This window comes from Lolium rigidum, unplaced genomic scaffold (assembly GCF_022539505.1).
Source record: "Lolium rigidum isolate FL_2022 unplaced genomic scaffold, APGP_CSIRO_Lrig_0.1 contig_12949_1, whole genome shotgun sequence".
Lineage (NCBI taxonomy): Eukaryota > Viridiplantae > Streptophyta > Magnoliopsida > Poales > Poaceae > Lolium > Lolium rigidum.
Window position 1 is genome coordinate 448,811 of NW_025899830.1, and position 26,037 is coordinate 474,847.

General features: G+C 43.8%; 1 long non-coding RNA gene across 3 annotated transcripts; it reads right to left on the reverse strand.

Annotated features, from left to right (window-relative positions):
- Positions 1 to 5,882: 5,882 nt before the first annotated feature.
- On the reverse strand, positions 5,883 to 8,776 carry LOC124680324. Of its 3 annotated transcripts, XR_006995485.1 has the most exons (4): positions 8,062 to 8,776; positions 7,562 to 7,849; positions 6,207 to 6,744; positions 5,883 to 6,129 (listed from the first exon to the last, which is right to left on the reverse strand). It is a non-coding gene; the product is annotated as an uncharacterized LOC124680324 (long non-coding RNA). The 3 variants fall into 3 exon arrangements; XR_006995486.1 differs by having other exon boundaries at positions 6,207 to 6,602; positions 7,562 to 8,776; XR_006995484.1 differs by lacking the exons at positions 7,562 to 7,849; positions 8,062 to 8,776 and having other exon boundaries at positions 6,207 to 7,543.
- Positions 8,777 to 26,037: the final 17,261 nt, after the last annotated feature.

The window sequence follows — 26,037 nt, forward strand, 5'->3', positions numbered from 1 at the left end:
CCCAATCCACCTCCGGCGAAGAAGCGAAGCAGTCCTGGGTTATTAACCCGGACCCTTATGTACCTAGAACCACAAAGATACCAGAGCCATCACCGAAGCCTCTCATCCCGAGGCCTTGGGAACTTAGTGTCGAGGAAAATGCAGCGGCCGTGGCTGCTCGAGCATGAGAAATGGAAGGAGGAGTGCAAGAAGAAAAGAGAGGGCGAGCCCAAGCCAGTATATTCTGACAAGCAAAAGCAAGTGGGCTAAGTCATTTTTGAACACACCGTCCCAAGCCGCGAAGAATCTGCTCGACGACTATTTACGTGAACTTCGTAGGCAAGCACTCGCGTTCAAGAGGAACCAAGAGTTGGCGGAGAAGAAAGCCTTGGAGGACGAGGCCGAGACAAAATTAGAAAGGGGGAAAGAAGTTGCCCAGCTCGGGGAACAAAGTAAACAATCGATCGCCCCGCTCATAGTGCAAGCCGCCGGTCCGGATGCCCCCGATATCATAGCAGCTGCGGCAGCACATGGATTGACCGTAACGAGTGCCGGAGAACAAGCGGCCGACTTAGGTATCACTCTTCGTGCACTCGTTAGGCCTTGATGAGGCGCCAATGAAGGACGTAGTATTTACATATGTGAAGAATGGCCCTCTCATCGAGCCTGCGCAGGAAGAGGATCTACATCGACAAATGAAAGGTCTGCTAAATTGGTACAAGGGTTACATAAAACATAAAGACGCCAAAGACTATATCTATGCGGAAGTTAGATATGAGCGTCACTTCAAACGTTACCGGGTACAAATTCCTCCGAGTGAATTGTTCCAGACTGTTCAATCTGCGCGACCTCGACAAATCTATCATCGGTTGCTACGTTCGTAAGTGATTTATTAATTTCTACCCCATCTCGTTCATTGCCCGCACTATATATATATTATGCGAGTAATGAAGAAGCGGGAAATGCGAATAAGGAACATCCATGATGTTGGGTTCATTGACCCACACATCGTTAATTCATATGTGTTAGAACACCACCCCGCCGACGTGGAGGAAGACCTGTGGCGGTTTATTAGAAAACAGCAACAGAAAAGTGATATTCTATTTCCTTACCATTTTGGGTGAGTGTTTCGTCTTGAGCACATTCTCTTTTGTTTACTCCATGCATGGTATGTGGCTAATCGATGAGTATGCATGATCGTGCATGTATCGTGTCCGCAGGTTCCACTGGATTCTTATGGTAATTAAAGTTCAGACCTCCTCGGTTCTCGTCCACGACTCTCTGAATATGGATCCGGCGCTTTGGGGCGACATGAGAAAAATGATGCAAAAGTAATTATTTTCATTCATTTGCGCTCTATATCGATCGGCCTATTTCGTTCATCATTTCCTAATATCAAGTAACTAATTAATAACTCTCTTGTTTATTTAATTTTCTTTGCCTCGTAGGGTTTGGAGACGGTTCGTAGATACCAAGGTCGGTGAATTCAAAAAAGAGCTACATTTTAAAATGGCAGTGCGGACGACCGGGGATACTCAGCCACCGGGGACCAATCTATGTGGATACTATGTTTGTGAGAGGATCCGGAGATACCGCAATGAGCGGGACCAGAACTGTGAGAACAACATCCCGAGGAATAACCTCCGGAAGACGCTTAGTCCGAAGCTCGCTTCCGACCACTTCAAGAGGAACTAGCTGGATGGTTGGCGAGGGAAGTCATCGATCCTAGAGGAGAACACTATTACGATGACGTAGAACTTTATATGCACCAGAATTTGTAACTAACTTGTTCAAAATTGTATATGGTCATCCGATATTGAATATATATTGTATATGGTCATCCGATATTGAATATATATTGTATATTCCTCTTGAATTCTTTTTGGTTCTAATTTCAAATTTGTTTGAAATTGTACATTCATATGCATGTATGTATACAGTACCGTAGAATATGTGAAACTCCTTCAAAATTAAAACCCAAAAGAAATAAAATAATACAAATTAAAAAGAAACCAGATTTAGGGGGAGGGGGCTAAACCCTAAACCTCGCGGAGGCCTTTAGTCGTGGTTGGCCGTAAGAACCGCGACTAAAGGTCCTCCGCCCTGGCGCCGCCTGCGGCCCACGTGGATGGGCCTTTAGTCGCGGTTCGTAAGGAACCGCGACTAAAGGGGGGGGGCCTTTAGTCGCGCTACTTTGGTCGCGGTTGTGCCACCGCGACTAATGGCAGTTGCCAACCGCGACCAAAGCCCCTTTTTCCACCAGTGTTCTTAAAGGGACACTAGAAGAGCAGCCATGCAGACAACCTTGGTGAAGGATCTTTGACCTCCAGGATTTCAATGGAAGGTCATTGTGTGTGTCACTTGAATCGGGAAACATAGGGATTAAGCGAACTGGCAATATTTGTTTGAGCTAGACTTCATTGTTATTGACCAAGAGGTACTTTCTAAATATTCAGGCCCTATGTTTGAGTCAGTAGACACTTTTGTATTTTTTCCGTCAATCATGCCCTGTACATGCACCTACTGGCCTTATATTTCAGGTGAATGGCTTTCTGCAGTATAGTAAAGGGATGCTATTTTTTCATCTGTTGTATGATCATTTAGTATCGAAATTTAATTTCTTTAGATGATAATACATCAAAAATTAACTGATGTTTCAGGGCAACTAAATGGAAGGCTGCACCCCAGCCAATCGAATTGACCAGTTCAGACATAAAGAAAAGGAAGGTTCGATATACAGTTCGAGTCGTTTATTGTTGCTGCCGTGTGGAGCAAATACAGGGCAACAGATCATACATATAGAATTGAAATTACCCAACGAAGAGGTTATCGATTCGATTCCTCAGCCCGAAAACTTTCTTCTGTTCGCATGTAAAGCAACGTCATTTGATGCTCTGCAGTCACACGTAGGGGACACTACCATTCTGTCAGGTTTTCAGTGAATAGTACATGTATGTAATTTGCTCCAAAACATCTTGGATTGCCAAATAATTTTTCCTTTCACACCATTTTCTGCATCAACTACTTAACCGGTAAGTGATTTGTATCTTTTCTTGCTTTCTTCAGTCAAAGAAGTGACATTTTTGTTTGCTTCAGTTAGCTAGATAAGGGACTATTTTTCCGATTACCTGTTAGTGGTGGAAATATTTCCTCTCTTTTCTGATAAAAGAAATTTAAAACGCCATTGAGTGATTATTTTTTGATTCCGAGATCTGAAATTTGTTATATTAGCTTGGGAGCATGAACTGGAGTACAAATGTAGTCAGGTATACTCCACATTATGTATTCTTTGTTCTTAGATAAGGATAAATAATTGCTCTATTCGTTATTCTGACTTCTGATAAATTCATTCTTTTACTTCATGTCATGGTGATATTTTTCTTACTGGCTAATGTTGTCATAGCCACCACTAACAGGTCCATTTCTTATTCTGATACATAACCGCTCCATTTCTTATTCTGATACTTAACCGGTAAGTGATTTGTATCTTTTCTTGCTTTCTTCAGTCAAAGAAGTGACATTTTTGTTTGCTTCAGTTAGCTAGATAAGGGACTATTTTTCCGATTACCTGTTAGTGGTGGAAATATTTCCTCTCTTTTCTGATAAAAGAAATTTAAAACGCCATTGAGTGATTATTTTTTGATTCCGAGATCTGAAATTTGTTATATTAGCTTGGGAGCATGAACTGGAGTACAAATGTAGTCAGGTATACTCCACATTATGTATTCTTTGTTCTTAGATAAGGATAAATAATTGCTCTATTCGTTATTCTGACTTCTGATAAATTCATTCTTTTACTTCATGCCATGGTGATATTTTTCTTACTGGCTAATGTTGTCATAGCCACCACTAACAGGATAAATGATACATAACCGCTCCATTTCTTATTCTGGATTCTGAGAAATTCATTCTTTACTCCACACAGTGGCAATGTGTTTCTTACTGGCTGATGTTGTCATATGCAAGAAATGTTTAATGAGTTGAAAAATTAATCTGAGAACCTTCCACTTCCATTGTTTTATGTTTAGACATGGTTTTTAGTATATGAAATTTGTATAAAAAAACTTAGATCTATAATTTAGTTCGTGCAAATGAAATCAAGGTGTTGCTACTATTGAAGGGAGTAGAACATCTCTTCTCTTTAATCTTTAATCACAATAGTCTTGCTTGATCTAAAACTTGAGTTTTCAATGTCGCTGGGAATATTTTTTAGTTGTCGTTAAGGGAACTATTTAGTTGTGCATATGGAGAGTGCTACTAACTAGACTTTGCTAGGAATGAAATATCAACACTTACGAAGATGGCGATAAACTGACAAAATTCTGCAATATTTTCATAGAAGCTAATGACTCGATATCAAATCAAACATTAGCATGGTTTGTTACAAAGAGTGTAGATGTTTTTCAGTTGCTTATGTCTTCCATCTACTGAACAATACAGATTTTAAAACATATAGAAATTTATTGGTGAAGAGGAAATTGACTTGCAGCTTGAGGTTGTCTGGCCGAACCGCGCGAGTTAGCAGTCCAGAAGGCTGAACTGTATGGCCGGTCACAGGATGAAATAGCCGCACTTCACTTGTGTTGTCGTGTGGTCGACGGCGAGGTGACTTCAAGGCGATGAACCCAAGAAACAGTTTGATGCTCTCATAGTCCTATCGTAGATAAAACTACACTCTCTTCAAAAAAACTACCGCATAATTTTGATGACCATAGGTCAATATGAGATTACCAGAACAACCTTAGGTAGTCATTAATTGTCACATTGTCTGATGGCTACCTGAAGAAAATTCCAACCGGCCTTTGCCTCTCAACAATGAAGATTCGACCTTCACAAATCTTAGGTACTCTGATTGTGATTTTGGTGCTTAACGAGCCTTTGTTGTTATGCCTATAAGAACCAAATCAGTGTATTTTCAGATTTCTCGATTGATCTGCAAGGACTAAAGTAATTTATTCGACGGATCAACTTATTTCCATTAAGTGCAGCCCACAGCTGAGTCTTCCTTTTCTAGATCATTTTGCGGTGTATCTTTTTTCAAATTTTCTACATTTTACCTCCACAAATACTAGATAAATATATATTAAGTATATGGCCACTTGGCGAAAAAAGAAAGAAAACCGAGCACAACTTCTATCACTTTCTTGTGTTCTCTGAGACTCGTTACTATTGTTCACCCGGTCCGCATGTTAAGTTTCATTAATTAATGAATCAACAAATCCTCCATCGTCGGGCAGCCACGTTCCAAGGATCCTATACACGTAAGCATGTCTCGCAAAGGGCAACAAGCAAAACAAGACCAAGACTCGAAGGTGACTTTGACAAGCAGGTCAAAGAGGCACGTAAATCCAACATTTTTCTCCCTAGTTGCGTATACCTTTTCTCCTTTTCTTTACCTTTTTGAGACGACAGTGCACTCATTCAATCAAACAGCTAAATATGATCCTTCAGAAAGCACAACACTGGTAAGAAAGCACAATAAAACAGGCGCCGAATTATTTAGGCAGCGTGTCTCCGGCGCTCACACAGGTATATCTCCGGTAAAATGTTGGCGCGTACGTCGACTGCGGGTTTTCAGCCCTGCCCATGATTAGAAGGCAGCAATCCAACTAGTTAGTTCTACATACATGCATACTAGGAGGCATTGGCGCGGCGGCACGCCGCGCCCGTGGAGTAACATCTAAAGTGTGGAGGTTCTTGTTTAAGTGGTATGGTTGAGTTGGGCTTGTATGTTGTTAGTAGAAGATAAAAACATTGGCTGAATATATAGTTGCTAAATAGTTTCTGATGTATACAATAGCAGGGGGTTTGATATACTAAGACATGTTTTGAGAAGAGTTGGATGGTGGCATACAAAGCCATGTGATTCAAAGTGTCGCTCTACGTGCAGAAGAGTGAGAGCATTGCAAGTAAAACTTTTCCTAGCAGTTTGTGTAGTTATACACGACAGTAGATAGCCTTGGAGAAGCAGGCATGCAAATATACACGGTGGTACGTCTTAGGGCATAGCTGGGTAGTAGGTACCAAATATTACACATCAAAGACACAAGCACTCTAGAGTAGCTGGTAGTCCCATAATATATATTACAAATATCCGTCCTAGCCGAGCCGATCTTCTCTCCTTCATGTTGGTCTGAACCGTTTAAAAACCTGCGGTGAGAACATAAAAGAAAGTAAAGTTATATTAGCACACCTGCTGATAACCACCGTTTAAAGTTCATGCTTACGGCAACTACCAAGATCCTTATTTCTGTGGGAAGAGCGCTTTCCTGACTTGTTTCTTGGTTGATGCGGAAGTTGATGCCTTCCTCTTCTTCTTTTCAGATGCAGAGCTAACATCGTTAAATGAAAATAATAGCTTTAGTCGATATGCTTTGCGCTGTAATTGTGTGCCTCATAAGTTGTGGCTGCTGGGAGTTAAATGAATGGGATAACTATAGTTTGCACTGACCTCGTCTCCATCTGAGTCGGGCTTTTCTATGATATCCCTCCTCGTGTGGCATCTGAAGTTCTGTTGTCTTCTACTGTATTTGGAGCATCGTCAGGTTGAGAAGCCATTGGAGCTTTTTCTGTAGCTGGTTGGTTTTTCTGTGTTGCTGGTTGATGGCTGTGCTGGCCTAGCCCTGTTGATCAGCTTCTTCTTGTCATTTCAACAGTTATACTCATTACATGGATCAGTTTTTCACTACAGAAAACCAATAGGCATGTCCATTGATGCACATGATTCCTTCTCTTCCACCAAAACCTATAGCACATAGTGCTTCTCTACAGTAAGGGAAGAGGCAATTATAGAAATTTAGGTTTGAAGTAGTAGTTAAAAGCAAGTGAATTGTAAGAACTAAATGCAAGAAAAGAAAGATAAACTCTAATATTTACATGATTCCAGAGAAAGAGCATTGTAGTAAAAATGAAATAATTAATCTGATTTTGTAGTTGTAGAAATCTTGCCACAGAAATCAAAACATTCAGGAAATAATGTATTGTAACAGGTAATTTACATGAATCGTACATCAAGTTTGGCATTACTTTTTAAAAATAAAGAAAGGCCAAATAATATGCTCACGGTTTAATAGTCTCCAAAACTATGCTGACCACGGTCAATCTAATTGAAATGTTAGGAAGATACATATGAGATAAGGAGAATAATTAGAGATTCAAAGAAGCTTAATGCACATATCAAGCCGCTAGGGGCAAATGGAGTTGGATTATTTTTATGCAGCACAAAATTAGTTTATGCTAAAGATTTAAAAAAAATGGGTTTACAGTAGAAGAGATGAAACAATTTGATATTCAGGATACACCTTGTTGCTCCTGATGGTGGCCCGACTTCAAATGCAAAGCATCTTGAAAGATTCATAAAAGAAAAGGAACAATCAAAGATACTCACGCACGAAAAAAGATAATAAAGGCCATTGCATGCTGAATGTACAACTGATGTGATCAACACGTCAAGAGAATTAGCAGTTCTTAGTGAAGAACTGATTTTGCAGTTCGTGTATCCAACATATATTACAAAATCCTCATAAGAGGAAAGAGAGGAAAAACTGAATCATAGACTACAAAGATAAAATAAGATACTCACGCAATGTCTCCCGCTGTTGAGGGAGAACCATACTTGTCAAATATTTCTGCCCATTAGGCCACCAAATTGACGGTGTAGATCAACGAATATCATAATCAGATCTTTAAGCTTCACGACACTTGGTACACTTGAAATATTCCCTCTGCACTTCTGCAATCTCATTTACAGTGCAACACTTTCACGTTCGGTATGGCATCTGGAGACTGCTCTCTTTTAACTGAATGCCCCATCTCACATTAACTTGTCTGGGCCTTACAACAGCTTAAGTAGCAGTAATCGCTTCAGCCTCTGCAACATATGTTTCAACCAAATAATCAACAAATTTTCTTGATGTCCTATGCAACCAAAATAAGTTGAAAACACACATCTTGGCATTTAGCAACATACACAACTATACCAGATCTTATGAAATAGACCCAAGTTACAGAAATTAGAATTCGCAAACTTCCATGTGGTGAGATCGGAGATGAATGATGAAAATTATGGAGTCGGATGCGTACCTCTACCTGGGCTCTGCTTAAGACTGTTGTAAACTCCGAATTAAGGGGATTTGACAAAAAAATGAGTCGGTTCACAAATGAGTAATCCCAGCTGTGCAGGCTGAAAACCCAGAGGAGACAACCCACTGAAAAACCAATAAGATGTGCAGGCTGCATCTAGCTTCTCGAGGGAAATGTCCAGGTCAGCAGAACCATACGCAGCTTCTGCTACACTGAAGATGCTTGTACCGGTAAAGTTCCTGCACATCACGGCCACGGGAGCAGTGCTTCACTTGCCACCTGCAAGAGCGACATCCAGGGCCGTGAATTCGTCCAGATCTTCAAGAAGGCCAGCGCTCCAATATAGGGAACCGCATGGAGGCATAAAGATGAAACTCCACCGCGTCCTTGAAGGCAACTAACTACAGTAGCTTCCATTGAAGTAACACAGATGGCATCTGATATATGCTTGCACAGAGCTAGCTCATAAACATAAACAGTAGGAGATAAAGGAACGATGCAATCTCACCATCTGGCAGGCATGAAAACCATGTCGTTGGAGGGTTCCCTGGGACCAGAGGCGGCCACGAGGGTTGTGTGGTGGTGGTGGTAGAGAGACCGCCAGGCCCTCTAAAGAGGCTGGAATTCTGAGGTGAAGGTGAGGCGTCGCCGCCTCCCTTTGCCGCCTGTGGACGCCGTGGCCTCTGTCCCTCCAATGGATCCGTCTCGATTCCCATCGGTGTATGCGACGGTCTCCGCCACGTCCGCCTGCCTCCCTCCCTTCAGTTGGTGGAAGCTGCGGACTCCGTTATGCCTCTGCTGGTGCCCGCCACCATCACCGTCGGTTGGCATGATGGGTTTCCCCTCCGCCCCTTCTCTCGTTGTACGGTGTAGCCGCCCTCGAGTTTTTCCAGAAAGACCCATGAGGAGAGGGATGGGAAAAAATATTTAAACGAAGCCTATAGGAAAGGCAGAAAAAGGGACACGTATGCAGAGAACGTGTCAAAGGAACCCACCTCTGTAAGCGGCAGCAATCACCGGAAGAGATCAAAGGAAAAAAAATTAGAAACCGGTAACCGGTAACACCTCCCATAGGAAAGGAGAAGCAAAATAGAACCGATCGACTGAATCAAGAGTTGGAAAAAAAAAAGAATCAACGCGTCGCACGATGACTGGAGCAAGGAGAGGATAAATAGCCTATCTACAGTGCGTGAGTGAATATGGGGTGTGTAAATTGATTGTCTTTTATATAGTGTATATATGTCGATCCGAGGCGGTGGCTATTCCACTCTAGTCACCTGTTTACCCAACCAACTCCCCTGAATCGATCACTTGTTCTACATATAGTGGTCGCAACTTGCATTTCCGTGATGCTTCGCGGCAGCACTGGAAAAAAGAAGCCTGGCAAAACAAATTGCCATGTGCCGAAGTTCCTTTTAGAGTAATCCAGGGTACAATTTTTCGAAAATGGGCTCTTTATTACTTGCGCAATAGACCCGGCCTCTGCATAACTAAGATGCACACAGCCGCACACGAATCCGTTACAAAACCACACAATAAGGGTTCAAAGATAAAACATAGTCGAACGAACAGTAACAAGAACTAGCTAGGTGGGTCTAGCTGAAGTTCACGCTGCCACCCATGTTGGGAGAAAATATCCCTCGCCGTATCCTCCAACCGTGAAGACACAATGTCCTAGCATGATACATCGTCTACGTCTCGTCAGCGAAGGGTGGGTTGATTGGCTGAAAAATCAGCCTACGCAATGCAGGGATCTCGTGGGAACAATGTGCACTTGCAAACAAAACGAGGTAGGATCGGTAACATAATATTTCCCAACGCTTCCTATTCCAACCTTGTGACAAGATAGGGGCAAATTCTTTGAATAAAACGCATATGCCTTGTCACAAGATAAGAAGTAGATGATCTCTGCACACCATGATTGAATCTTGTTCATTGCAATGGAGATATAAATAGTGAGTTGAGGGTGATGTAAGGAGGGGGAAAGGGACGCTACCGGAAAGGAGATTATTGGTTTCAGTAATGGAACTAGGATGGATGTTTGGTAAGCGAGACACGTCCAAAGTACTTAACTGAAGTACAAAAATAATACATTCAGTCATAGTTGGTGAAATCATATCTCGGTGTTTTTATAAATATAAGGTATATATACTTATTAAAGGCTCATTAATTTGAAGGTCACGTTTTTTTGTAAAATTATGTACTAATAAATAAGTGTGCTCTACCCGTATTTTTTTCTAGACTTTTGAAGTGCTGGAAATACGAATTTTTAAGGTCAGCAAATTATAGGATCCATAATAAGTATCCAAAAGAACCTTCTGAGGCAGATGGTTTCTCCACACATCACGTGTCTACCCCCCCCCCCCCCCCCCCCCTGCCTGACTGTATCACATCCGCTCCTCTTCTACCGCCCGCAGCTCGCCTTAAGGTGAAGCTTGCCCGGCGCCGCGCGTAACCTGTTGATCTGATCCGGTCCAATCTTAATCTTTGTGCAAACTGTGCAAAGATTTAAGGTACTGTACCATACTGTACAACATATACCATACCTTGACGATTCATGTAATTACACGTATAGGGGCCGTTTGGTTCAGCGTTTTTCGAGCTAAACAGACGTAAACGAAAAGTGTGACAAAGCAGTATGTGCCATTTAACGGTCCGGGCTTGCTTTCATCGGCATTGTCAGCACAACAGGCTAAATTGGCGTCGTGGTCATCATACACAGTAATCTGTAGCTTCAAGCCTTCAACCCAGCCAAATTTGCAGGTTATGTTTAGGCATATGTGACCTCAGTACAGTAACAGCGAGAGCTGCAGGACATATTTTGGGTACGGAAAGCGTCCGTTTGCGTGTGTCTGGATCGGATCGTTGACACAAAAACAGCTATTTTTTAGGGCTTGTTTGTTTGGGTCGAGGTCTATCTAGCAGCATGTTACATTTTTTAATAATACTTTTTATTAGTACAAAAGTAATTTATCTAGTGCCAAAAAAATACTTAAAAGTAAAAAATTATCTAGGGTCCTCGCTGTGGCCGCCTACTCCTCATCGTTATTGTCGACGAGGTCGAGGAAGACTGGAGGCGAACAATGCCATGAACATTACAGAGTCGGATGTGGTGGCGGCGAGGGCAATGCCGGTGTGGGGGAGGGGTTGGTGGTGGTGCCATAGGCATGAGAGGAGGTGGCAGCCTGGATGTGCCCAGGGATGACCGGAGGGTCACCGGTTTGCCCTGAGCCAGCACAGTCCCGCAGCTAGACAGCGAAACCATGCCACTGCGCGAGCTCGTCCAGATGGCTTCTGATCGATGGCCTCTTCGTCCATGAGTCCACTGGCTTGACCTCCGGGTTCACACCGAAGGACAGAGCAGGCGCCCCGACGTTGTTGAAGGGGTCATCGATGTGGTCCCCGTGTCTGTCCTCCTCCTCGTCATTGTCTAGAACGATGCATCCCTCCCGATTGAAGAAGCCCATGTCGCCTAGGTAGCCTGCTCGGTTGCATGGGTCAAACTCCCACGTGGTGAACGTCTGCTAGTTGAACGAGTCAATGTCCAAAGAAAAATATTCATGCGGATCCGGCGGGAGGATGAAGCAGCGGCAGCGGATCTCGCCGCGCCGCTCCTGGCCCTCGCGTGGCACCGGAGGCACCAGTTCCCGCCACGATTTGAGGAGCCAAACCGCTGGCAGGTTGACGTCCGGCAAGGGCACCGCGCGGTCCTCGTTGAACAACTTGCGCGCGTGATCCATCGGGATATTGAGGCGGTCCTGCTCCTTTTTCTTGCCATCGCGTGACGAGCTAGCCTGTTGGTTATTCTTGGTCTTGTGAAACGGCCATCCTTTGCCCATTGCGCCAGCGTGGTTGGTGGAAGTTGACGCAGGAGCTAGCGAAGGCAATGGTAATGCTGATGAGGGCGGGTGCCGCTGCCTTTGCCTTCAATGCCTGGTGCAGTCCGCAAAGGCTCATTGCCTCACGCATCAGCACCGCCACGCGGTAGGCGAGGCAACACCATTAACAAGGAGCAAGAAACTATCATCTATGACGCTCGCCAAAACAGGTTCGCAGAAGACGAAGCGGTGTTCCGTTTTATCCCACTGTATGATGAATTACGGAGTACTAGCGATCTGACTAGTTAGTTACACGTAGATATATAAAACGATAAAACCAGCTAGCAGCACACTTGGTCTGTACCTATATTTCAAGCATGAGTTAACCAATTTGTGCATTTTAGTGCATGGTGATATTTTTGCAAGTGTGCTGGTGAAGGGGAAACCCATTTTGTTGTTGTTTATTTTCACGGATGTTTTTTTTTTACGACAAATTTTGATGTCCATGCGACCAATGTTGGCGTGTGCCCAAAAGATTGACGTAGGGCTCTGTGCTCGAAGATGAACAAAAAACGACTCCGTGAACCCTCAATAGGATCCTGCATTGTGAGTTCAAGCTTTTATAGCAGTACATTTAACATGCACATTCAGGAGGACATCTTGCAATCCAAGGCGTGTGTGGAGATGCAGCGGCGGCGCACCATCGGCACATCCTGCTCCGTCGCTGGTGACATCGAGTTGCAGAAGGACCGTTCTGTATTTTTCATCTTTGTGTTGTCCCTCTCTGTAGTTTCTGAGCTTTAATCCAATCAGTGGTTTCCTCGCAAAAAAAAAAGTCGCGATTCGTGAACCCTGTAGCTTGATCCGGAGGCAGAGCTCGATAGAAAAGGCCCGAGTGACAAGCTGCAGAAGATAGCGCGTGACACCTTGGTGCGAACGTGCGAGACCCTAGCTCCATGAGGATTCCCAAGTGGAACGAGTGGTAGTACAACTGTACGCATTACCGGCCAAACAGACTTACTGGATACATATCTTTTTCCGCTCCAGGATAGTCAAGAACCGCACCGTGTCAACACGTCGCTGTAACTCTATGCATGTGCATATTCAAAGAAAACATAGTCGCAATAACGCAATATTTTCCGGTGCTTCCTACCCCGAAATTGTGACTAGATAAGGGGAAAATGCTCCCAATAAAACACTAATGACTAGACACAAGAACAGCAAGAAGACGACCTCTACGTAGAATTGCTGAAACTTCTCCATCGCCATTGAGATATAAATAGTCAATCGAGAAGACGAAGATGAGTACAAAGGGGGTAGGAAAAGCAGAAGATTGGTTGATTTTATTAATGGAAGATGTTAGATAATTGGTAAAAAAGCTACATAAAAAGAGTTGTAAGTACGAAATGGGTAGATCAAAACCTTCAATTGCGTTAGGTGAAATCATATCTTATGTGTCCTTTGAATAAAGTGCATATGTATTAAACACACAGTAATTTTAAATCATTATGTTACTAGTGAAAAGAAAACAGGTGCAAGACATGATAAATAAAATGACGAGATAAAATCAATTGGGGTGTACTTTAGTACCTGTTTTTATTTTTTATTTTACAGATGAGAACCTATGAATTTCAAGCAACCCCAGAAAAATTTAATATAGCTTTTTTCATTTTACTTCAAAATGGAAGAACACCCCCTCCTTTGTATCAATGATGGATACAAACTTAGTTTTACTTTAAATATTCTCAAGTGCATCATTTCTTAAAAGCTACTTCCTTTGTTCCAATACAGTTCTACAACAACTAATTTCAAACATAGGGATATGCAACAAAGGGTACAATGTATGCATCACAGATCCAATTACTTATGAAGTACGTTCTACCATATGGAATCCCAGATGAACCCCATTCAAATCCGGAGTATCAAAATCATATACAGGCTGCATGAAGGACAAAGTACTAATCTAGTAGATAGATATATGGGTGACCCTTAAGAGTTGTCAAATCCGATATCATTAATACGAAATCTCTTCACATACCCCCAACATAAAGCACACAATTTGACAAGGTTTTTGTCAGGACCAAGCATTCTAGAGGACCAAAGGCAAGTATGGCAGGACCAAGAAGGATGGGCCTGCGTGCCGACCGTGGCTAATAAGCCTTGTATGAGCTGACCCATCAGGCCCATGTCTAAATGGGATACTACTTAAGAATAGAAGCACAGTCCGGAAGGGCATCGAAGATGAATTGCGTGTATCGCGCTGTCTCTCTTTCCCCTCCTCCTTCCTTCTCTGTAAACTTTATCCAGCTGCAGCAATATAGCTGAATCGGATCTAAAGCCGTTTGGTGTGTTGCCATCGAGCTTAGACCTTAACAGTTGGTATCCAGAGCTACCGATCCTTGGATCGTATCCAGAAAAAAAAAATACCCAACAAAAAAATCGCCAGTTTTTTTTTTTGCGCAGATAACCTGTTCGACCCTTTGTCTGACTGTGCAGTTTGGGTTCTCTTGTTGCCGTGTGATCGATTCTCTTGGTAGATCCGTAAAACCAGGGCGAAAGGTGTTGATTTGCTTGCAAATCGACACAAAACACGAAAGTGTACCTGAGCTGGGTCGGATTTACTCGGAGTTCACACCACGGGGAAGCCTAATTTGACGCAGCGCATGACGATCCTAGAGGGAGCGACGGCGGCGGTCGAGATAACTGTCTCCGACCTGACCGCGCAGATGAAAGATATCATGGTGGCGATTAAGGGGAACACCGATAATATCACCGAACTCAAGTGCAGCATCGTCGACCTCAAAACCCACTCTGAGCAGGCGGCGGCTTCCGCTCAGCAGGCAGCTGCGGCAGCGGACAAGGCAGCTGCGGCGGCAGCGCAAAACACCATGGCGTGTCGGGAGATTCGTACGAACACCGACAAGATGCGGGCCACACAAGATCGCATCCTCAACACGATGGTGGAAGTGCAGGACTGGCAACCGGCTATCGACGCCTCTGTTCAGTCGATGAGTACTTCACTGGAAGGGTTGGGCGCGCGTATCACTACTCTTGAGATGTCCACACCTGCTGCAGCCCGTGAGAACCCTGGCCCAGATGGGCGCCGTGCTGCAACAACAAATCAGGGTATTGCTCAGCGAGTTTCGACAACTCCAGAGCAATCCCTGGGCAATGGTGCGTTACAATTGCCCAGAGTTACTTTTGATCTTGATTCTACTTCTGATCACCCTGCTAGGCCACACTACCAGAATGCTAGGGTTCAGCATGATAGGAGTGATAGAGATTTTAATCATGAATTTCGTATGCCTAAGACATCCTTCCCTAAATTTGATGGTTCCCATCCCAAAATATGGAAAGAAAAATGTGAGAAATACTTCCTAATGTTCACTGTCCCTGACCACTATAAAGCCCCATATGCCACACTGCATTTCACAGGCACTGCTGCCTTATGGTTAAATACCTATGAGGCCCAACATGATATAGACAGTTGGGTGGCACTTTGCATCGCAGTTTGCGCAAAATTTGGCAAGGACTTATATTTCACAGATATGAGTGAAACTTTGGACATTAGACAAACCTCTGATGTAGACTCCTATTATAGAGAGTTTGAGCTATTGATGTATAAACTATTAGTCCACAATCATACCCTTGATGATACCTTCTTCGTAGCCAAATTCTTGAAGGGCTTGAAAAGAGAAATTAGTGCACCTATTATTCTGCATAAACCGAGGACAGTTGATGCGGCTGTTACTCTTGCCCTCCTGCAGGAATCTCAGCTGGACCATTATTCTCGGCGGTCTTCTCACAAATATGAACCGAAGCGTTGGCACAATAATGCAGGCAAAGGCATTGTTGGTACTACTCCGGCTGATGCAAATCACCATGAGCAGACAAAGAGTACTCATTCGGGCAAACTGACAGATAAATTTGAGTCTTTGAAAGCTCAACGCCGCGCCAAGGGTGAATGCTTTAAGTGTGGAGGCAAATACTCTCCAGGTCATAAATGCCCAAAGACCATCGCTCTTTCTGTGATGGAAGATCTTTGTAATGCTCTTCAGTCGTCTGGCACTGAGTCTGATAGCAATTCTGCTGAAAGTGAGTCTGAACATTCCAACACAGAAGAAGACGATTTGACGGTCATCTCTGATTGTGCCATGGCAGGTACTCAAGGAAAAAGGACAATCAGACTGCAGGGATTCATCGACAAGCAGCATGTACTCATTCTAGTAGACTCGGGAAGTGATGCAAACTTCATTAGTCAGTCTCTTGTTGAGAAGCTCAATTGTACTGTGCAGCCTATGACACCAGTGCGAGTCAAAGTTGCTAATGGCCAGCGCATGATAAGTGATTCTTTAGTTCCATCACTTCAGTGGTCTAGTGGTGGTTCAGTGTTCTCCACCGACGTTCGAGTGTTGGACTTACCATGTTATGATATGATTCTTGGAATGGAGTGGCTAGAAGAGCACCCTCAAATGTGGTTAGACTGGAGACGCAAAAAAATGAGGTTCAAGCACAATGGTCAGCGCATAACCTTGAGAGGCATCAGAGACAACACTACCTCTTGTCCCAAGTTAACTTCGAAACAGTTGAAAGGTCTTGTCAAGAATGGAGGGGTGGCGCAACTCATTCAGTTAACGTTATCTGAACCAAAACAACCAAAGGAGCATGTGCCACCAGTTATTGAGACATTGGTGCAAGCCAATGATGCAGCTTTTCAAGAACCAACCACATTACCTCCTCATCGACCCTTCGACCATCGAATACAATTGTTTCCAGCAACAACTCCTGTTAATAGGAAGCCGTACAGGTACAACCCCACCCAAAAGGATGAGATTGAAAAGCAGATCAAAGAAATGCTCAGCAGAGGGATAATTCAACCAAGCCACAGCCCGTATTCTTCTCCTGTATTATTAGTAAAAAAGAAGGATGGTGGATGGAGATTCTGTGTAGACTATCGGCACGTCAATGCTATCACAGTCAAAGATAAATACCCTCTCCCCATTGTAGATGAGCTATTAGATGAACTAGCTGGCGCCCAGTGGTTCACTAAATTGGATTTGCGCTCAGGCTATCATCAGATCAGAGTAGTACCCGGAGATGAGTATAAGACAGCTTTTCGGACTCATCATGGTCATTGGGAATTCAAGGTCATGCCTTTTGGCTTGACCAACGCACCAGCCACATTCCAGGCTGCTATGAATGATATTTTTGCTCCTCTGATGCGCAAGAGTGTTTTAGTATTTATGGATGACATACTAGTCTACAGCAAGACACTTGAGGCACACCAAGAGCATCTAACTGAAGTATTCAGGCTGTTACAAGACAACAAGCTATACATCAAAAAGTCAAAATGCTCGTTTGCCCAACCAAGTCTAGAATACTTGGGGCATATCATCAGTGCATCTGGGGTTGCAACAGACCCAAGTAAAATCATAGCAGTTCGTGATTGGCCGGCACTGCAAACGTGAAGCAGCTCGGGGATTCTTAGGCCTCTCGGGGTATTATCGCAAGTTTATTCGACATTATGGCTCGATCGGCAAGCCATTAACGGAGTTGCTCAAAAAGAATATTCCATTTATCCGGTCTCCACCAAGCACAACAAGCATTTCGACTTTGAAAGAAGCACTTATTAATGCGCCTGTGTTGGCATTACCGGATTTCAGTAAGCCATTCTCCCTAGAAACTGATGCTTCTGATGTTGGCATTGGAGCGGTGTTGCAGCAAACTGGTCATCCCATCGCTTATTTAAGCAAAGCCCTGGGTACTAAGGCTAAGGGATTCTCTACATATGAAAAGGAATGTCTTGCCATCATTCTCGCAAGTGGACAAATGGAAGTCATATCCGCAACATCGTCCATTTGATATATACACTGATCATCGCAGCCTAATTCATTTAGAGGACCAACACCTAACTAATGGCATTCAACACAAAGCTTTTCTGAAATTGCTTGGTCTTCAATACAAAGTCTTGTACAAAATGGGCAGCACTAATAGAGCCGCAGATGCCTTATCAAGGAAAGTGCCTTCTCATGGGCTTGCAGCTGTGTCTGTCAGCCAACCAAAATGGCTTGAAGTGATTGTTGATAGTTATTCGCAAGACCCAAGTGCTAAGGCATTGTTAACGGAACTCAGTGTTACAAGTCCAAACAATCAAGGATATTCTTTGGACAATGGCATAATAAAATATCAGGGGCGTGTGTGGCTAGGGAACCAAACTGAAGCCAAACAAGCAATTTTACTAGCACTGCATAATAGTGCAATTGGCGGCCACAGTGGAGTCAATGCCACTTACCACAAAGTGCGGGCCCTCTTCTCTTGGCCTCACATGAAACAAGAAATTCAAGAGTACATTTCCAAGTGTGCAGTTTGCCAACAAGCAAAACATGAGAATACCAAGGCTCCGGGACTGCTACAGCCCATTCCTGTACCAGACAGTGCATGGAGTATGATAAGCCTTGATTTCATTGAAGGACTGCCCAAGTCACAACGCTTTGACACAATATTGGTCATCATTGACAAGTTTACCAAGTATGCACACTTCCTTCCTTTGGCTCACCCATTTACTGCCCTCTCGGTCGCCCAAGTGTTTGTTGACAACATATATAAATTACATGGCCTTCCAAAAGCAATCATCTCTGACCGGGACAAGGTATTCACTTCACACCTTTGGCAAGAACTTTTCAAACTCACAGATACAACACTCAATATGAGTTCCAGCTACCACCCTCAGTCAGATGGTCAGACGGAAAGGTTAAACCAGTGTGTTGAAACCTATTTGAGATGCATGACACAAGCTTGTCCTTCGAAGTGGGCAAAATGGTTGCCGTTGGCAGAGTACTGGTATAATACAACCCTCCAATCTGCGATTGGCAGAACTCCATTCGAGGCACTATATGGCTACAAACCGAAGCATTTCGGTCTTATGGATGGTGCCAATACTTCAGTTCCTGATCTGGATATGTGGCTCCAGGACCGCGCTGAAATGAACAAGCTTCTACAGCAACAACTTTTGAGGGCGCAACAACGCATGAAATCCCAGGCGGACAAACATAGAACTGAACGCTCATTCGCAGTTGGTGAGAAGGTGTATTTGAAACTCCAACCATATGTTCAGTCCTCTGTAGCGCGCAGGTCAAATCAGAAACTGAGTTATAAGTTTTTTGGGCCATACAAAATCCTTCAGAAAGTAGGTACTGTTGCATACAAATTAGACTTGCCCTCTGGAAGTCAAATCCATCCAGTCGTCCATGTTTCTTTGCTTAAGAAGGCTATTCCTGCTGCTGAGCAAGTTGTCTCTGATCTGCCATTGAACTTCCTCATTCCAAACTCAGGTATTACACCACTCTGCCTTATGGATACTAAACATGTTCAGGTTGGCAAGACTACAGTACCATTTGTGCAAGTACGTTGGACTTCCTTACCTGAACATTGGACAACCTGGGAGAACAAGTACCGGTTAATTCAAGAATTTCCTGATGCTCCTGCTTGGGGACAAGCAGGAAATCCAGCGGGAGGCATTGTCAGGACCAAGCATTCTAGAGGACCAAAGGCAAGTATGGCAGGACCAAGAAGGATGGGCCTGCGTGCCGACCGTGGCTAATAAGCCTTGTATGAGCTGACCCATCAGGCCCATGTCTAAATGGGATACTACTTAAGAATAGAAGCACAGTCTGGAAGGGCATCGAAGATGAATTGCGTGTATCGCGCTGTCTCTCTTTCCCCTCCTCCTTCCTTCTCTGTAAACTTTATCCAGCTGCAGCAATATAGCTGAATCGGATCTAAAGCCGTTTGGTGTGTTGCCATCGAGCTTAGACCTTAACAGTTTTCAATACATCGGCTCACCCGGTAGATGGAGTGGCTCACATATGCATGTCCTCCGTCGTGAAGTACCAGATCGACGAGCCACTCACCCGGTACAACCTAGAAGGGAAATTCAAGGCACTACAACATGACCAACGAGATGTTGAATTGGCTTCTTCTACTAGGACATGCTCAGCGCGGACATCTCCGTCGCAATGTTCAAGACGACGAGCGAGCTGGACCCGAACCTGACGGTCTTCGTCAATGACTACAACATGAAGGGCATGTGTGGCACCCGCATGATGCCACAGGCGTACATCTCGTCCAAATCATCAGACTGGGGGAGCAGTGAACTCTGGTCCGTGGCGACGGGCTGCAGGAGCAAGTGAGCAACCCTGTTGGGCCGGTAATCTGCTGGGCGATAGAGCGTCTCGTAGTACTCGGTGGGAGATCATATTACAAGCCCACCACATAAGACATGTCAACACAGCCTAATATGAGAGGATACAAAATGATACAAAGCCTCATGTTCGGCAAGGTTTGTCACTTCAAAAATATCTTCCAACGGTACAGCTACTTCCAAGTTCCAAATATTATTTTCCATCCAAGCTCCATGTTGTATTCCGAGAATATCTTCTGCCTTCTGGAGTAAAACTCCAAGTCAAATGATGAGGAGGATTCCCTGGAGAGATATTGATGATCTTTTTGGGTGGGTGGACTCAGTCGAAATAATAAGAAAACTTCAACTACCTCTGTTCTATTTTATGATCTCTTACTTTAATTCTAATATTTAGTTTTTGTATTTGAATTCATGCATTTCAATGTAAGGTTTTTGCAAGTGTTTCGCTTCATGGAGCAACTAGCACTTACTAAGAGTCCGGTTGGCTTTCCTACTAATCAAAAATTTGACTTTAAGTGCTGCCTCTCCCTCAAACTTTGAGCTCAATTTTGACTAGAAATTTATCATCCGGTACAAAGGCATGTTCCGGCGCTACGACGCGAGCAACGAGATGTTGTACCACTCTTCCTGTCAGGAACGCGCAGCACAGAGATGATTATACATTGTTCTGTCGGCGAGGCTTCAGGTCGGGTTGTGCATGAGAACAAAGGATAAACCGGGGATCTCCGGGTAAGTAGTTGGGAGCCATCTGGAGAATGTGCAGAGACGGAGGTAGAGCAAAAATGGCCAGGGTGCTGGGGTTGCCTTCTAGATGGTGCAATAGCCATAAGTGCAACCTTGTAGCTACATAACGATCCGCCTATGTTTTGAGAAGTACCGCAGCTGTATACGTTGCCCCACTTTCGCACAAAACGGATTTACCCGATACACATGTTGTTCTGCTCCTTGTACCTCCAGGAAAGCAGCTCGTGAAGATATGCATGAAATGCTATCCGTGTGCACATACAACTGAAACATAGGCTGAACAACACAGAATTTCCCGGTGCTTCCTATTCGGAACTTGTGACAAGATGAGGTGGGCAAATACTCTAAATAAAACACGTATGACTAGTTACAGGGAGAGGCAAGAATACCGCCTCTACCTAGCATGATTGAAACTTCTCCATGGCCATCGACATATAAATAGAAAGTCAAGAGGACATTGAGGAGTACAAAAGGGCTCTCGAGAAAGATGAAGATTGGTTAATTTTAATAATGGAACCATGTTACGTTGAAACGATGTAAAGTACGAAAAATGCAAACCTAATAATTCTAGCTCTTTTAATTTTTGTTTCATTCTATAATTGAGAACCGATCAATTTCAAATAACCTGATAAACAATTCTAACTTCTTTAATTTTATTTTGAAAATAAGGACACCTCAACCTTTGCATCGAACATGATTGCAAATATGCCGCATCATAAATTTTACTTCTAGCATCAGGACAATATATAAGCCAATAACTCCAAGGTGACGTTGAGGTGCAGGTCAACCATCGTGTTCACTTTGTCCCTTGGTAGTGTACATCATTTTTCACACTGCTATGGATGGACAAAAAATAAGCAATTTCAGAACACTTTATTTACCATCATCTCTATGATACAAATCTTAGCTTCACGGGTCTTAATATTGTGCTCCAGAGCATATTCAGCGTGGTGAGTCGTGAACTTTGTGCCTTAAGGACAGGTAGTGGAAAGGACTTGGTGAGCATATTCAGCAGTGAAAAGTGAAGTTGCAGCTGAGATTTTTTTTCTAATTGCAAGTGTCGCTGTAATTAGAATTTTTCAATTACAAGTATGATTGCAATTGAGACTTTCTTCTGTTGCAAGTGAGGTTGCAACCGAGAATTTTTCTAGTTGCCCGTGGCTGCAACTGAGAATTTATCTAGATGCAATTATGGTTGCATCTGAGATTTTTCCTAGTTGTAAGCGTGGTTGCAACTAAGAATTTTCCAGTTGCAAGAGAGATTACAACCAATTTTAAAAAATATTCAAGTAATGACATGTTACCAAATTTTTTGTGTCGTGTGATTTTATTTTACCGAATATGAGAGGAAGAAAATTTAACTTAGTAGTTTTCTAAAAGAAAAATGGTTAGATTGTAAACAACGAAAAGAAAAAAAGGGAAGAATTATAAAATTTGTTGACATCATTCTACTGAGTGCTAAGCTAATTCTCGGTAGACTGTGTCCTAGAAAGAGCCGTATAATATTGGTGGAGTGGCAGACCCATCATAATTCAAGCAAGTGCTGAAAGTTTCGGTAAAAGATCCAGAATCTATGCTGGAAAACGGTGGACAGAAAAATCGTCAGAGATTGTACGTGGTCAGTTCACCCATATGTATGACTCGTAGCCACGATTGGTGCACATAGTAATTGGTATGTGTGATCATATTCAGTTCAAGTTAAACAGAGGTCATATATATCATTTTGATACAAAGGCTGCACTAGTGGAGAAGAGGCCTTTGGTCCCAACCAAATGTCCCAAACCGGGACTAATGTGGGCATTGGTCCCGGTTCGTTTTGCCCAGGGCGACCCCACTAGCTCAGAGCTTGTTCGGTAGTGGCCTTTGGACCCGGTTTGTAATACAAACCGGGACTAAAGGGTCCACGGCAGGGCGCGGCAGACCGTGTCAGGCGTGGGAAACCTTTAGTCCCGGTTTGTATTACAAACCGGGTCCAAAGCCCCCTACTGGACCCGGTTTGTGTTACAAACCGGGACAAGATCCCCAATCTGGCTATATTACCTTGCCCTGCCCAAGTGTGAGCCACACTTGGCCATTTTTTCACTTTCTTCACAAGAGGGGTGTATTGCTCTCCTCTCTTCTTCACATGCACAAGAGGTGTTTGATGAAATGCTTAAGAGGATTTGCCACTTGAGTTTACACAAATCAAGCCACACTTAACTTGTTTTTTTCTTCTTCATCGAGGTTAACAACTTTATCCTTTTCATCTGTAATTGATAAAATGCATGTGTATATATACATCGTGATGTTACGTAATGGTTTTGATCAGCTAAATTATATCATGCAGATGAATCGGCAATGGATGTACATTGACCGACGGTTTGACGAGTTCACTTCGGGCCTGGATAATTTTATGGCCGTGGCGGAGGCAAACAAACATGATGGCTTCATGTATTGTCCATGCGTGAACTGCAAGAATACCGTAAATTACGCTCACTCGAGTTTCATTCACAGCCACCTTCTGCGATCCGGTTTCATGCCCAGTTACTATTGTTGGACCAAGCACGGAGAAAGAGGGGTTATGATGGAAGACAATGAAGCTGAGGAAGAGGATGATGACGGTTATCCCAATTTCCCTGAATACGATGATACTGCGGAAGGCGATGAAGATAATGAAGTAGAAGATCAAGAGGCACCCAGATGAGCCTGCTGATGATGATCTTGGTCGGGCCATTGCTGATGCAAGGAGAGAATGTGAAACTGAAAAGGAAAGGTTGGCCTTCGATAAGATGATAGAAGATCACAACAAATTGTTATACCCAACTTGCGAAGATGGCCATAAAAAGCTAGGCAGCACTACTTGGAATTGTTGCAATGGAAGGCGAGAGAACGGTGTCAACGACTCGGGATTTGGAAAGTTGCGACAATAATTAAGAGGAAGCTTCCAAGGGGTAACGAATTGCCCGCCGGTACGTACGAAGCGAAGAAGATTGTACTGCCCTCTAGGATTAGATGTGCAAAAGATACATGCATGCATTAATGATCGCATCCTCTACCGCGGTGAGTACGAGAATTTGGATGCATGTCCGGTGTGCCTTTGCATTGCGGTATAAGATCGGACGAGATGACCCTGGTGATGTTGAGGGCGAGCGCCCCAAGAAGAGGGTTCCTGCCAAGGTTATGTGGTATGCTCCTATAATACCACGGCTGAAACGCTTGTTCAGAAATAAAGAGCACGCTAGGTTGTTGCGATGGCACAAAGAAGACCGTAAGAAAGACGTGATGTTGAGGCACCCTGGCGATGGATCCCAATGGAGAAAAATCGATAGATTGTTCCCAAACTTTGCACGGGATGCAAGGAACTTAAGGTTTGGTCTAAGTACGGATGGCATGAATCCTTTTGGAGAGCGGAGCTGCAGCCATAGCACCTGGCTTTGTGACTCTTTGTATATATAACCTTCCTCCTTGGTTGTGCATGAAGCGGAAGTTCATTATGATGCCGAGTGCTCATACAAGGCCCGAAGCAACCCGGGAACGACATTGATGTGTACACGAAGCCATTAGTCGAGGAACTTCTACAGCTGTGGTCCCTAGCGGGTGTACGTGTGTGGGACGAGCACAAGCGGGAGGAATTTGACCTAAGAGCGATGCTTTTCGTAACCATCAATGAGTGGCCTGCTCTTGGTAACATTTCAGGACGAGTCAAACAAGGGATACAATGCATGCACGCACTTGTTTACATGAGCTCGAAGGTGATTATTTGGAAAAAGGTCGAGAAGGTCGTGTACACAGGGCATCGTCGATTTCTTAGGACTACCCATCCCGTAAGAAAGAAAGACAAGCATTACAACGGTGAGGCTGATCACCGGAGGAAGCCTCCCCATCGTGATGGTGTTGATATATTTGGTATGGTCAAGGATCTAGATGTAATATTTGGAAAGGGTCTGGCGGACGGTGCAGTTCCGAATGACGATGCCGGACACGCGCCCATGTGGAAGAAGAAATCTATTTTTTGGGAGCTAGAATATTGGAAAGTCTTAGAGGTCCGCTCTTCAATCGATGTGATGCACGTGACGAAGAATCTTTGCGTTAACCTGCTAGGCTTTACGGGCGTGTACGGGAAGACAAAAGATACACCGGAAGCACGGGAGGACCAGCAACGTTGGAAAGACCCCAAAAAGCTGCATGAGAGAGTTAAAGGACGTCATTTATCTAGCTACGCTCTTACAAAAGCGAGAGAAGGAAATATTTTTTGAATGTCTGCGCGAGTATCAAGGTCCCGTCCGGCTTCTCCTCCAATATAAAGGAATAATAAATATGGAGAAGAAAACATTCCAGAACACTGAAGTCTCATGAGCTGTCACGTGATAATGACACGGTTGCTTCCGATTGCATTGAGGGGGCTTCTACCGGAAAATGTTCGACTGCCCATTGTGAAGCTATGTGCATTCCTCAATGCAATTTCTCGAGAAGGTAATAAATCCAGAAATTCTACCGAGGTTGCGGAATGATGTGGTCCAATGTCTCGTTAGTTTTGAGCTGGTGTTCCCACCATCCTTCTTCAATATTATGACACATCTCCTCGTTCACCTGGTCGATGAGATCTCCATTCTCGGTCCTGTGTTTCTACACAATATGTTCCCCTTCGAGAGGTTCATGGGAGTCTTGAAGAAATATGTTCATAACCATGCTAGGCCACAAGGAAGCATCTCCAAGGGCTATGGAACAGAGGAGGTCATTGAATTCTGTGTTGACTTTATTCCTGACCTTAAGCCGATTGGTGTTCCTGAATCGCGACATGAAGGGAGACTAAGTGGAAAAGGCACGCTAGGAAGGAAATCAATGATATGTAGGGACGGGATTTCTTTGACTCAAGCACACTACACAGTTCTACAAAGTTCCACCATGGTGGCTCCGTATATCGGTGACCATAAGAACTTTCTACGCTCCCGAGAACCGGGGCAGTCGAACGATTGGATTAGACGTGAACACATGTTGACTTTCGGCGGTTGGTTGCAAAAACATCTCCTGAATAACAAAGATATTGAAGATCAGGCTGTACTTGCTGTCCCGGACACCATCTTCGGCTGTAGTTACTTTCCAAGGGTACGAGATAAATGGGAATACATTTTACACAATCGCCCAAGATAAAAAGAGCACCAACCAAAACGGTGGTGTCCGATTTGATGCAATAATGAATGAAGGCCCAAATGACATCATATTATGGTTACATAG